Genomic DNA, 14,194 nt, shown 5'->3' on the forward strand with positions numbered 1-14,194 from the left:
TTAGGACATGGATATCTTTTGAAGGGAGGAGCATTATTCTGTCTACCACACCCATACATAGATACACACAAATTTGCATGAAAAACTGAAACAAAGTATACCAAAATAACAACAGGTTTGTTAGCTCCAGATTAACTTCAGGTGATTTTAATTTTTACTTCTCGGTGTTTAATCAATATTCCCAGTTTTCAAAATGATCTTGCATTACTTTTTTTTATTCATAGAATGACAATGAAAAAATTAATGTCATTATAGAGGACATTTGCTATTTCCTCTGCCCTGTCCTCTTTTCTTTTTCTGGAGACAGTATGTTTCTTTTGGAACTGCTCCTCCTAACCCAGCCTCCACCTCAACCGTGTGGTTCTAAGGACAGCCGGCAATCATGGTACCTCTTTCCTGGTTACAGATGAGAGCATGTGATCCACACTGGGGTAACCAGAGACCTTCCCAGCATTTCTTTCTTTCTTTCAACTAGAATTGGGGGCGGGGGGAGAAATTCTTCTCTGATGGGGCCCTCAGGAAAAGGCAAACTAGAAAATGTTGGTGAGTATGGTTCTAATATCATAGAAAACATGAGAGTAAAGCAGAGATGAGGAAAACAGAGAGGGAGAATCCCAGTGGTATTTGCACGTGTGGTTGGGGTTGTCTGAGGAACTGCTAGCTATATTCTTCTCCTTCCCTAGGTTTGGATATATAAACCAATAGATTCCTCTTTCTGCCAAAACTGGCTGTTACTATCATTTGCAACAAAAGAGTCAGGTTAAAATAGGTATGTTTTTAAGCCCATAACTATTCCCTGTTGCTTGTTACTATCTCAAATTAGCTCCTCTGACTGGCTTCAAAGCTATTCACCACCCCCTCCTCCTCTGCCCCCACTTCTCTACATTGTTGCACTCTGGCTGGCCTTCTCATCTTTCCTCACTCACTTAATGGCCTTTGCTTTTGTGGCTTTGCTCTCGTTCTCCTGGTCTGGACTGTCCTCACCTCCCAGCCCTGCCAATCCAAATCCTGTCCAACCTTCCCAGCCACCTCTAAGACACTTCATGAAATCCCCACCAAATCAGCCAGAGAAATCTTCCTTCTCCAGATGTTTATTTATTTACTTATTTATTTTTAAAGATTTTATTTATTTATTTGACAGAGAGAGACACAGCGAGAGAGGGAACACAAGCAGGGGGAGTGGGAGAGGGAGAAGCAGCCTTCCCGCTGAGCAGGGAGCCTGATGGGGGGCTCGATCCCAGGACTCTGGGATCATGACCTGAGCCGAAGGTTAACGCCTGAGCCACCCAGGTGCCCCCTCCAGATGTTTATAACATGCAAGGTCTGCCCCATGAATTCAATACCTACATCTACTTTTTATGGTTTGACAAACTCCATGAGGACGAGAACCATACCATATTTTACAAATTGCGTTCATAGAACTCATTGTTCATGTTGATTGAGTAAATTGCATGTTAAGTCAAAGCTCTGAAATATTAAGGTGTAGTCCTTCTTGGATGAAAGCATAGGCCACTGTGAATACTTATAATTAGATATGGCCTGGTACACTGGAAGATAGTTTCATGATACTAAATTGTCATCCTTTATGTTGCATGTTTTCTCATCATTTCCACAGAGATAATTTAAGAATGGGAAGCAAGACCTGATGGGAAAGGATGAAGAAGCCAGAAACATTTAGCTGTGAGGGGAAAAAAATGGAAGTGAACCTAACAATAATCTTAATATTTGTGAAAATTTGCTCTACAGAAGAAGGATTCTTCCTCCCTAGGAATTGAGATTGAGGTAGGGAATGAGCATACAATCACACGATGAAATTTAGGTGTGCCTAGACAGATTTATCACCATAAGAGTATCAAACAATTAAATAAATTCTGAACTTTGTATAATGTAGTTCTATGGTAGTTCTGAAAAAAAAATTTGGGGGGGAAAATGGCTTAAGGGTTATTTCGTCTAAAGGCAAGAAGTTGAGTAAAATGACCACAAAAAAATTCTTACTAACTGTAAGGATCTAGTTTATAAAACTTTAATCTTACACAGAGGAGGGAAAAAAATTGAATGACATTGAAATGTTACAGCTATGTATGCAGATGCTTTTGTTGTTTTCTCCGTGAAAAGAGAATGTCTTATTACAAATACATGCAGGGATAAATTACAAACTTTGCCTGATCTATTTATCTGCTTTCTTCCAAAGGAAAACTTAATTATGTTCAGATATCACCCAATTTCTGTCTTTGAAATTATTTCTCAAGTGTAAATTTTAAGTTCAAATCAGGTATTGAAAAACCTTTGACTGTATTTTCTTTAAAAAAATTTTTTTTTATTCATTTGAGAGAGAGAAAGCGGGCGCAGGTGCATGAGTAGGAGGGAGGGGCAGAGGGAAAAGCAGACTCCCCGCTGAGCAGGGAGCCCAGGGTGGGGCTCAAGCCCAGGGTGGGGCTCGATGCCAGGACCCTAGGATCATGACCTGAGCCCAAGGCAGATGCTTAACCAACTGAGCCACTCAGGCACCCCTTGACAGTATTTTCTCCCTGGGCTATGACACCCTTCTCACAATAATTCTAACATAAGCACGAAATAGCCCAATTCTATACAGCACTGTCCCTAACAGTAGAACACCAATGATGTATCTAAAAAGTGGCTAAAAAGTGATTCCAAGGGAGGTAGGAAATGAGTAGGTGGAGCACAGGGCATTTTTAGGGCAGTAAAACTATTCTGTATGATACTATAATGTTGGATAGGTGTCTTTATGTATTTGTCAAAACCCATGGGATGTTTACAGAGTGATCCCTAATGGAAACTATGGACTTTATTTAATAAGAATGTATCAATATTGCCTCATCAGTTGTAACAAACATACTACACTAATGCAAGATGTTTATAATAGGGAGACTTGGGAGGGGAAAGGGCATGGGAGGTGGTAAAGGGAAATGTTTAGGAATTTTGTAGTTTCCTTCCAAATTCTCTGTAAACCTAGAACTGCTCTAAAAAATAGCCTAATTTGGGGGTGTCTGGGTGACACAGTCAATTAGGCATCCAACTCTTGGTTTCAGTTGGGGTCATGATCTCAGCATCATGAGATTAAGCCCTGCATTGGGCTCTGCCCTTAGCCCTGAGTCTGCTTGAGATTCTCTCTTTCCCTCTCCCTCTGCCCCTTCCCCACCCACGCTCATGCTCTCTCTCAAATAAATAAATAAATCTTTTAAAAAAGCCTAATTTTTAAAAAGTGATTCCAAACACCTGAATTAGTCCTTAATTAGGGAAAGAAAGTAAGCGTAAAATAGCTATATTCCTATCTTCTGTTAAGAATATTACATATAGGGGCACCTGGGTGGCTCAGTTGTTAGGTGTCTGCCTTCGGCTCGGGTCATGATCTCAGGGTCCTAGGATCGAGCCCCGCATCGGGCTCCCTGCTCGGCGGGAAGCCTGCTTCTCCCTCTCTCACTCCCCCTGCTTTTGTTCCCTCTCTCGCTGGCTCTCTCTCTTTCAAATAAATAAATAAAATCTTAAAAAAAAAAAAGAATATTACATATAACCAGTATCTTTTTGTAATAAATTGCCTCCCCAATCTTTTAAACACCCAGGAAAATCCTGTTGCTCTAATGATCAGTCTCATTGAAATTAAGTTAAATTTGAAGCCATGAACATTGTGTGTGTGTGTGTGTGTGTGTGGTTTTGCTTACTATGAACTGAAATTAGGGAGAATAACTGATTGTCCTCCATAAGAAAGTGAAAGTACTTGTGACAAAATTTCCCAAAATAAGATGAAAGCAGAGAGGGAGACAAACCATAAGAGACTCTTAATCTCAGGAAACAAACTGAGGGTTGTTGGAGTGGAGATGGGTGGGAGGGTTGGGGTGGCTGGATGATGGACATTGGGGAGGGTATGTGCTATGGTTAGCGCTATGAATTGTGTAAGACTGATGAATCACAGACCTGTACCCCTGAAATAAATAATACATTATATGTTAATAAAAAGAAAAAAAAGAAAAAATTTCCCTTTTCCTTTTCTACTTCAGCAATAATTCAGTATCCATTTCAGCTTTAATTTCGGAGGGTGGGGGAGGAAGCCATCTCAGCATCAGTGCTGGCCCATCATGGAACGAAAGCAGTAAATATTTTCAGTCACTGTTCTTGTCATTACACTATATATTAAAACTTGAACAAATAATGGGGATACCAGTCCTCTAGAAAGAACGATTCCTTTCAAAGCTCTTTCACTTACGGACTTTACAGACAAGTGCAGAATTTGGCCACTATTATTGAAGGCAAGTAAAAAGGTCCTATGGGAGTACATAAGAGGGCATTTGCTCAGGGAATGAGTGTTGTCTGTGAGCTCAGGGAATGAATGAAGAAGAATGGAATGACTGAATGAAACAATGGGGAGGTTTGAGCAATGATATAGGACTGGTCCACTAAATGCTTCATATGTATTTCAAGATCACATTCTCAAGTGGACACAGCTAGTTCCTATGTGTGGTTTACTACAGTGTCTAAAGAATATCAGTTGTTGGTGAAAGGGGGACCACTACCCTTTTTCAGTAGGGGAAAGAGGTATATCTTCCGATTTATCCTTTTTTAGCATCTGTATTCAGTTGTTCTGGCTATGAATCTCAATTTTCAAACTCTATGTGCAAAAAATACCACATCTGTTTTCTTGAATTATTTTGACTCGGAGTCTCCCCTTCCACAATGTAGGCAAGAAATCCAATATCAGTTGTTCCCTTGTGGCTCCCCATCCCTTGCCAAGGAAGTATGGAGGCTTCACGTAGCCTCAAAGCCCAGGGGAGGTCCTTTCTGTCATCCACTCACTCTGCGTTCCATGGAGGTGCCCACTGCCTTAGTTCTCAGTGTCTCTCAGATCCATGACTCCTGCTGCTTTCATTCGACCCTTGGGTACAAGCATCTTTGATGAGCTAGACTATTTGGCCACTTCTTCAGGCTACTACCAGGGAAGAGAGGGCAGGAAAACAAGGGTGCACAGAAATCTCTAATTTTCCTCAAGGCACAACCTTTTCCCTCACAGGCAGACTCCGTTCTCTTTTACCTTCAGGAAATCCAGCATAGATTTCTGGAGGGGGAAGCAGTGGCGGGGGGGCGGGGGGGCGGTTGGGGAGGCAGTTTAGGCATTTGAAAATAAAACCAAGTAGGGAAGTATCTTGCAGGCAACTTCTGCATTCCTCCTTGTGATACATTTAATACTCCCCCGAGGAAAAGAAGCATGTGGCTTACTACCTTCCTGAATTTAGGATGAGAAAGAGGAAAATACATGAGGAAGCCATAAATACATATCTCAAAAGCCTCATCCTCCCACACAGTCAGATTGCCCAAGCTTGCTGAGCTGAATGAGAATCTTTTGTCTGAAGCCTTAATGATCAACTCTTAGTAAGCTACATGATAGCTACCCTCTTCCACAAATTCAGTTGAAATTCTGACAAGAAAGAAAAATCAAAGATCAGAGACGTGAGGAAAATGGGTGCATGCATGGAATTATTTCCATAGTTGACATTTATTAATATAAGATTAATTCCAGTATGTAAAATGTTCCAAGTATGAGCACCGATAATATGGATCAATTGATAAAGTTAGAAAATTTCAGGAGTGACTTTGTCCTTTGAGAGCCTGATTCTCCCATAAAAATTGTTGATACAAGGGACACCTGGCTGCTTCAGTCCACGGAACTTGAGACTCTTGATCTCAGGGTTGTGAGTTCGAGCCCAGCGTTTAGTATAGAGATTATGTAAACATAAAATCTTTAAAAAAATATTGATGAGAATGTAATTTAGACAGTTAACAATTATACCATTAGAAGAATCACTAGGTGATTAGTAGCAAATCCCCTCACATGTATTTATGTTTAACTCATTAATTGATTTTTTTTCTCCTAAAATAATTTGGTAAAGAGAGAGGCAAGTCACTACCAGTAGTTTCTTCTATGATATATTTGCAACCTCTGTAATAACCTTTGCTGTGTAATTACTGTTTTTCTAGCAGTGTAGAAATTAACAAAGAGGAACACAGGAGTTTCCATTTTGTCTGGAGATTTCCTATTCTCTGTTCCTCTGCTCCAATTTTGGATACACTTATGCATGTGACAGCAATGCTAAGTAAAAGTTATAATTAGAATATCATGGTAATGTAGGATGAGATACATCTTTGCTGTTCTTTGCTGTTACCACAACAAATAATGGGAAACCACAAAAGCCGCCTATGCATTTTTTTTTTTATTATTGAGGGGCTGTCCATGTAGAATATTTGTCAAACTCTAAGTGAAAGACTTTTTTGTCCTAAAAATTTTTACCATATTTCCTATTTATGTTTTATGCTTCTATTTGTATAACCAAAGCCTTCTTTCCTTTAAGTATTATCCAAGGGGAACATGACTTTTAATTAAATATCGGTGCTTGTTTGAACTGTTCCTCAATTAGATCATATTTCCTTAAACTTATTCTAGAGGAGAAGATATGTACATCTGCCACCAATTACCCATGTCTATATATCACGGTTCACAGAATCAGGGACATTAAAACTGCGTGCAGGGAAGGCCAACAACAGAAAAGTTACCGGCTCTCAGTGTAATGTGAGGATGTATGCCTGATTCTTTCCTGAAGGTTCCAGAAAGGGGGAGAAAAATCTTTTTCCTCCAGCACTCCCTAAGCAGCATAGCAATTGAAGAACAAATCATCTACATGTACATTTTTTTATCACATAGAAATGTGTACTCCTAGAGTGTCATATAGAACAAAGAACATAGATGATTCTTCCCGGATTTTTGGCTTGCCTAAACTCTCATTCTAATCCATATATCGGGTAGACCTGGACATTCATTCCTTCAGAAAAACTTTTGTTAGGGCTTACCATGTGTCAGCTATACTAGAAACATAAGATTAAAGGCCGTCTAGGACTAAAAAGCTAAATTATCTCCGAGGATCGGTTTTGGAGCTCAGCGTCAGGGTGGGGGACTCAGAGTGTCCGGCCAAGCACTGGACATGGAGTGGGTGCTTTGAGGATGAGTTCAGCCGAGGCAATGGCAAGCTGTCCAGTCAATCTCCTGAGAGTAACAGCCATGGATCATGTCAGGGCAATGAATAGAACCCCAGGCAGGTGGTTAGCAGTAGGGAGTTCTGGAAGTGGGTAACACTGTCCTCCTAATAGGTCTGGGGTTCACAGGTTCTGGTTCCTAGAAGGACAAGAGCAAGGTGGATCCCAGCGCTAGAATAAGTAGACTGGGAACTATAACATATATCATTGCTTGCTAGCCAAAACCATCCCCATTTCCCTCCCTGGCAGTTGGGGGTGGCCATGTGAACCAATTCTAATGCAAGACATATTAAAGGATGTCTGTTGGGAGTAAGGGACAGGTTTTTGGGAAATATTTTGCTTTCCTGAGAAATAGGGATAAGCATAACTGGCAAGAACCCCTTCTTTTCTTTTTGTTTTCCAGCCTTGAATATAAGCATCCTGCATCAGTATATAGTGATCAAAGGCAATGCTAAGGATGGTGGAGAAAAGAGAATAAGGCTATGTCTTTTTTTTTTTTAAGATTTTAGATTAGATTTAGATTTTTTTTAAAGATTTTAGATTAGATTTAGATTTTTTAGATTAGATTTAGATTTTTTTAAGATTTAGATTTTAAGATTGTAAGATTCAGAGAGAAAGAGAACAAGCAGGGGGAGCGGCAGGCAAAAGGAGAAGCAGGCTCCCCTCTGAGCAGGGAGCCTGACGCGGGGCTCGATCCCAGGACCCCAGGATCATGACCTGAGCCGAAGGCAGACGCTTTACCAACTGAGCCAACCGGGTACCCCAAAGCTCCATCTTTGATACTGTGCAGCTGCAGTCCTAGCCCTGGATGCCACACCTCCAAGGCTTCTTGTTATTAAAAAACAAAAAACAAAACAAAACAAAACAAAACAAAACAACCCCACCTGTTTGGTTAAGCCACTGTTGGGAATTCTGTTGCTTGCAGTCAAACACATTCCTAACTGAAGTGGAAACCAAGGTAGAAACACCATGGAAAATAAGGGGTAGAGGTCGTGATTTAGCTATTGAAGTAGGAGTAAGGAATAGAAGAGAGCTTATAGGGAACTGGGTCAGAACTCAGTGATTAGAACAAGGGAATGCATCCAGACAGAGCACAACCAGCAGAAGGCTGGTTTTCAGGCTTCTTAAATCCCCTGTGCCAAAACCAGGACTGGACTCAGAACCTAGGAGAGGACAGGGGGTCTAGGTTAGGGCATGGAGTGTTTTGGGGGTAGAGAAGACAGAGTCTTAAAGTCTTAAAGTCTTGTCTTTCATTGTCAAATTCTTCTTAAAATTTCATCCCATTGTTTAAATGCATCAAAATAATGTCTCTCATCATATAAACCAAAAAAGGAAACACTTTTTCTGGAGTTCATGGAACATCACAAAGTTTTTTTCCCCATTAATGAGTTGATTTAAATGTCTGTTAAAGACAAATTGATCTAAATTACAAAAATGAGAGTCAAGAGGTCTTATAGGACTAATACTTATGAAGAGTGAGTCCTGTGTCCTATGAGAATACCTTTTCTCAGTCTGAAAAAGTATAACAATAATATAAATGAAGTATTATATTAGCAAATAAAATGTCACATTTAAAGATGGCTAAAACCTTTATTATTAAAAAGTAGAAACAATATAGAAGGTATAAGATGTAGGAAAGCAAGTCTTGTTATCTGAAGTGACATTTAATCATAACTAAATTTTATCCGGAACTGGAGAAAACATGATCTATATTTGGGAGTCTTGGGAAAAAAGAAGGGAAGGGGTAAACTTAGGGTTAAGAGGTGAGGACATAGCTGTGTTGGATGGAGTGGGAAGTTCTAGGAGACAGAGGGGCCTCGAGGACAGACTGGGCTCCACCCTAGACATTAGTGGTGAAAATGAGATTCTTGCTTTGGGAGATTCTTCTTCTGGGAATAAAACTCTGGGAGCCAGAGTCCAGCATCCTTTCCCAGGGGAGCAGAAAACCATTGACTCAAGGGCGAAGGAAGTCGTCATTGCTGACATGTCCCTATCCTCTCACTGGTAAGAAAGTACCTAGGAAATTGTACCAGACACGGTTTTGCAGGTGGGGACAGAGCAGTAGCATCTAAGGTGAGGCCAGGCATGGGGTGAGGTAGCAGGAAGCAGGTTACCTGAAGTCAGGCCAGGAATGGGCTGGATGCGGTGGTGGTTTTAAAGTTTAACTGTGTTGGCCCAGATGTCTTTCCCCCAGGCTTTCGGTATTCCAGGTATCAAATTTCCAGGCACGCCCAAAGAAAGCTCTGGTCTGCTGGGTTATACAACCTTTCATCCAGAAAGAATGTGATCCACTGGATAGATCCTGAGGTGTGAACTGTCTCTAACAAAGTGTAAGGTCCTACTGAGGTCTCAATCCTAGAAAGCCTGACCTCATTATTGACTTTGCACCCATGCAGAGCCTTTTTGCTCTTCAAAAGCTCTTACTCTTCAATTTCAGACTTGGTTCCTCAGATTGTGTCTCCAATAGCTTTTTAGCCCACTGACCAAATGGTTGACCTTTCTGAGAAATCTGATCAGGAACATGAATAAACAGGGAGGTCTCAGCTTCTGACCCGATTTGAAGTTGCATAAATGTGATCCCCTTTCTCAGGGAGACTGAGTAAGTTGGTTTAGGAGCCCTGTCCTCCACCTATCAAGGGAATTCTTCTCAGTTGAAAACTCCTATTTCTTCAAGGCCAGGAAGAAGGATTCAGCCCAACGGGGACTCTTCCACACTTAACATACAGGGGGAAAAAACCTAATTCTTCATTCAGAGTGGGCATAGGTGATTCCAGAGTCTCCCTGACCCCACAAAGACCTCTACCTGCTTGATTATGGTTGGCATTCCTTTCCCTGACAACTCCTTTCAGAGACAATTAGAATAAAAGACAACTGCCTAGTTGAAGACATACATTAACTGAAACTCATTCATAACAAGGTAATAAGCCAGTTAATCAATAAGCTTAAGTGACTGATTTGGGAGAAGCTACTGGGTCCTTGACGTGGGTGATGAGGTGGAGAGAGGCGCGCATGAAGCACAAAGACTCAGGTGAGTCTTTTCTAAGAAGGAGATGAAGACCCTAAAGGCAAATGTCATTTATTCCACTCAGGAATATTGCTTTTGAATTACATAATGCACACTTCTCATTATGTAGAAGGATATGCATGTGGGAAGGAGGATTTAAATTGTCCAACTTCACTACAAAGCAGTTTCGTTCTAGAACAGATAGCTTCAGGTTTCCATAGTAAGCTACTATATAATTATTATTAGTTACCATTTCTATTAATTAGAATAATAAATGATGATAATACAAATATACATATGACCACAGGCTACTTATGACAAAAACACCGAGAATGAGCAAATTCACATGTTTCACTCAAATTGTTGGCTCAATCCATTTTTCAAATAAGAAGAAATTGAAATCCTATTACCCCTCCTCATATTTGTAATGTCCTGTCTCCATTACTTTTACTTCTTAGGAACTCACCTCTAATGTCAACTCAGGGGCTTTTATTTTCCTTTTTAATCCCTGAATAAATGATTTTTTATATGGCTTACAGTACTTATTTTATCGGAAAATTATTACATTATGAATCTACATTGTGAATTTGATGTGAAAGCTAAAAGCAGTTTGAATAAATGATTGTTCCATACAAATTAAGTTGGAATTTGGCTGACATTATTTTTCCTACTGTACATTCAATATATGCTGTAGGTGTGGTATAAAATAATAAGTTTTTATAGCCAGAAAGAAGTGTTGGAGGCCATTTTTGTCAGTGTTGAATATTTCTTTTTATTTCATTATATTTTATTAAGTTTTTTATTTTAATTCCAGTATAGTAACAGTGTTATACTAATTTCAGGTATACAATAATTCTATCCATTACTCAGTGCTCATCAAGATAAGTGTGCTCTTTTTTTTTTTTTTTTTTTAAAGATTTTATTTATTTATTTGAGTGAGAGAGAATGAGAGACAGAGAGCATGAGAGGGAGGAGGGTCAGAGGGAGAAACAGACTCCCTGCCGAGCAGGGAGCCCGATGCGGGACTCGATCCCGGGACTCCAGGATCATGACCTGAGCCGAAGGCAGTCGCTTAACCAACTGAGCCACCCAGGCGCCCGATAAGTGTGCTCTTAATCCGCTTCGCCTATTTCAGAGTCCACCCCCCCACCATAACCATCAGTTTGTTCTTTATAGTTACTAGTCTGTTCTTTGTTTGTCTCTCTTTTTTGTTTCCTTTGCTCATTTGTTTTGTTTCTTAAATTCCACATATGAGTGAAATCATATGGTATTTGTCTTTCTCTGACTGACTTATTCCACTTCACATTATATTCTCCAGCTCCATCCATGTTGTTGTCAGCATTGAATATTTCTTTAAAGTCTCAAAAAGAATTCCATGGTCCTTGAATCATTTTAAATCACATTTAAAAGTCAGATATATGGAAATCAAGGATGTGACAAAGTAAAAGGGAAAAAATTATGAGAAAAGAGAATCCTAAAATAATTTTGTAGTATTTTTGCAATTAAAGTACTTTCAGAGTACTGAAGAGAATAACAATTTGATTTTGTGAGAAGTCTGAAATTAAGATTAAACATTTTTAAAAAAGATTTTATTTATTTATTTGAGAGAGAGAGAGCAGGGGGAGGGGCAGAGGGGGAGGGAGAGGGACAAGCAGACTCTGTGCTCAGCGTGCAGGCCTGCGTGAAGCCCAAAGCAGGGCTCAATCTCATGACTCTGAGATCATGACCTGAGCCGAAACCATGAGTAGGCTGCTTAACCAATGGAGCCATCCAGGCGACCCAAGATTAAACTATATTTTTTTTTAAGATTTATTTATTTATTTGACAGAGAGAGAGAGTGTACAAGCAGAGCCAGGGTCTGGATTTCCCAGCCTGGGTGTGGCTACCTGGTAGTTCTCACCAAGGGAATGTGAGCAAGAGTGACTTTTGTCACTTCCAGACCAAGGCTAAAGAAGCAGGTTATGACTTTCTACTTGCAATCTCTTCTGTTGTGGTGGTAATTGCATTGGTTTTTCTTACTAAGATGCTTCTCTTAGCCTGGACTGCCACGGTAGATGAATGTTTCTGCCCTAGACTTAGGCGTCTATTAAAAGTTGGTGAACGGAGTGATTATAACCCAGGATCAATCTTCATCCAGAAAGCAAACTAAAAGGTTGCTAATGGACCTTCAGTTAGAATAGGAGTTCTATCCTCTGCCATGTTGACTCCAGCACTACTTTCTAGAGTCGTAAATAAACATCAAAATGCCAGGCTTGCCCTTACCTACAAGAAGTAAATCATTACAGACGTTCAGGGCGCCTCCAAATCATACAGAAATGCTTCCTCTAAATGCACCATGACTGCCGATCAACTTGGTCACATTTTCCAAACCAGTTGTGTGGGGTGGGGAAACTTAAACTCCCCAGTTTAAATTTAGATCAAGCTTCCATATCAAATTCCCACACTCACTCTTTATTTTAACCTCCCAGAGCAATGCTTTCTTTAATCCTTTGCTGTCCTTCCTGCTTATCTGCTTTCATTTTTTTTCTTATATCCTAATCCACTTTGTAAGACCTGTTCAGGCTCTATCAAGGCTAATGCTTTAGTCTCTTCCTGGCATTTTGCAATTGCCTTTCGTTTGGTCCCAACAGCTGGGATCCGGAAGCCCTCACTCACAGTTTCTGTCCTGCACTTAGGTTTGGGAACAACTCTTGGTCAGGTCTGAGGCAATTTAAAGAGCCCCAGGCCAGTATCCGGACAACTCAGCCTCAAGTCCTCCTGTCTGCTGATGCCATTTGAACATTCTCCTTGTATTTATTCAAAATTGATTCCCCTACCATTCTTTCCCTACCATGTGTCAGGCACAATGTAAAACAACGAAGACCCAACAAATACGGAGACATAGTCCCTATCTTGAGGGTCTTGCAGTTTAGAAGTGTAGACAGGGTGAATGGAGGACTTCCAATTTTTAGCAGGGATGCCCCCTTGTTAATTGCATTATATTTATAGTATAACATGATATACATGTAATATAATAAATATATGTAGTATAATACAACATATAATACAACATAATAAAATACAATATAATACAATATAGGTACATGATACTTATAATCATTAGGCCCTAACTTGTTCCCTTTTGTCAACATCCTTGACTTGGGACTTGACGCTGTCTGGGGTTGGACTCCTACCTTACTCAACAGGGGTCTTAGACTTAAACTTCTGGCCCTTGGCCTAGTCCCCTGCGAAAATTGGTGCTTTGTAAGACCTCTCTGTTCCTGATGGCCATCAACCTCCATCTCTGCTTAAAGCCTACTCCTGGATGCCTTGGATGCTTGGGTTCTTATTTTTTGACCCTTACCTGAACCTACATGGAATCTTCCTGACACTAATCTATTCCTTATCCAGGCTTCTATCCAGTGCCTAACCTAGAACAGTCCCAGAGCTCCTGGCCCACATGTCTGATGAGACATTGTATCCTACATTCTTTGGCACTTCTTGATCTGGTCCATCTCACAAAAACTGACCTTCAGTTATGTTGTTCTACTCCTGTCTGAACTTTTTGAAAATATTGCTCCTATGCCTGGAATACTTTTTCCTCTTTTGTGATATCCTGCCACTAGTAGCTTTGGGGATTTTAAGTGTTTCTTTTTAAAACCATATTCCATAGAACACTGGTGTGTGAAGGGAAGTTAAAATAATTCTGTAAAAAGAAAGAAGAGTGATTTCTGTGGGCAAATGTTTGGGAAGTACTTGGATAAATAAAATTTGATTCTTTACCATAGGACTTCTCAGAACCCTTAGTAAGCTAATATGCATAGAAAATCCTCTATAAAGGTCTGTAGAACTTTCCAGTAGAGCCCACTTTTATGATATACTTCTTAACATCTTTTGGGACTTTTGAGTAGCACAGCTTGGAAGACACTGTTTTATTTATTTATTTATTTTTTAAAGATTTTATTTATTTTTTTGACAGAGAGATAGAGAGAGAGAACAAGTAGGCAGAGTGGCAGGCAGAGGGAGAGGGAGAAGCAGGCTCTCTGCTGAGCAGGGAGCCGGACGTGGGGCTCCATCCCAGGACCCCAGGATCATGACCTGAGCTGAAGGCAGCCACTTAATCGACTGAGCCACCCAGGAGCCCTGACACTGTTTTAGAGGTCAAAAAGGGCA

This window comes from Neomonachus schauinslandi, chromosome 3 (genome assembly GCF_002201575.2).
Source record: "Neomonachus schauinslandi chromosome 3, ASM220157v2, whole genome shotgun sequence".
NCBI classification, from domain to species: domain Eukaryota; kingdom Metazoa; phylum Chordata; class Mammalia; order Carnivora; family Phocidae; genus Neomonachus; species Neomonachus schauinslandi.